At 41.7% G+C, this 1,077-nt stretch overlaps 1 protein-coding gene across 1 annotated transcript in view; it reads right to left on the reverse strand.

Annotated features, from left to right (window-relative positions):
• LOC109965178 (ras-related protein Rab-37-like) overlaps positions 1-1,077 on the reverse strand; it is a 53,379-nt gene that overhangs the window by 24,003 nt on the left and 28,299 nt on the right. The window lies entirely within an intron of this gene.

Below are 1,077 nucleotides of genomic sequence, written 5' to 3' on the forward strand. Positions count from 1 at the left end.
TTTTCCCCTGAAGTGACAGATTGAGTTCATTGAGCAGGCTGAATATGTCCACAAGTAAGCCAGTTTTGGCGCTCAAGTGACCGAGATGTAACCGAGAGAATACGGTCATTTTTCAAAATAAAAGATCGTTCAGACTCAGATAATAAATAAAACGGAAATAATTAATGATTTCTTGTGCGGCCCGGTACCAATTGATACATGGACCGGTACCGGTCCGCGGCCCGGGGGTTGGGGACCACTGAGCTAGCTGATGCTGTCATGATTGATTTGATTTGATTTGATTTGATGCAGCAGGTATGATGAAGGGATAGTTTAATTTTTTCAAGTGGGTTGTATGATTGTTAGATTTCTAAGATTCTACCAGGTTCTTTTAATGAAAGTGCAAGAAGTGAAGACAGGGGTGGACTATATAAAAAATATAAAAGTTTACTCAATGTCTGAGCACAGGTAAGAAGGTGGGGCTGGGCTTCATCGTGAATGTGTGTGTTCAGGCAATACTTAGTCATGAATACTGGACAAAAGGCCTGCAGACCCCCTATCTGAGAGAGCAATGAGAGGACAATCGAGGCAGACTTTGTGAATATGCTAAACAGGCCAAGTTATCTCAGGTCAGAGTCTGATCAGATAAAATTTACAGGTTGAAGGTGTTAGGTTATTTTTTAGTTAGATAGATATTCAGAGATTTGTTGTATTAGAAGATGTTTAGTGTAGCCAGGATGTCTCCTCAGGATGTTAAATGCAAGGTTGGTTAAGGCAGAAGGGCTCAAGTCAGGGACAAATGTTATTATGACGGTAAAAGTAACCATAATATTTGTCTTAATGTGTAATGTTATGTCAAATTGTTTTAGATACACACCACGAAAACAACAGCCACACACATTATTTTCTTCATGTTTTGTCTACTGCTCTGCTCAGCTGCCAAGCTGGCATATCAGGTGACGTCACGGTTCGACAGCCCAGAAATGATTAATATTGTATAGCAATGCGTGGTTCGGGGTCTTCCTGCTTCCGGGCTGCTTTGGCAGGCTGGGGGTTTGGAAGATCTCTGGACTGGAAGTGTGAATTCTTGCCTGTGAC

The sequence above is a fragment of the Monopterus albus genome, unplaced genomic scaffold (assembly GCF_001952655.1).
Source record: "Monopterus albus unplaced genomic scaffold, M_albus_1.0 scaffold96.1, whole genome shotgun sequence".
In the NCBI taxonomy this organism is placed as follows: domain Eukaryota; kingdom Metazoa; phylum Chordata; class Actinopteri; order Synbranchiformes; family Synbranchidae; genus Monopterus; species Monopterus albus.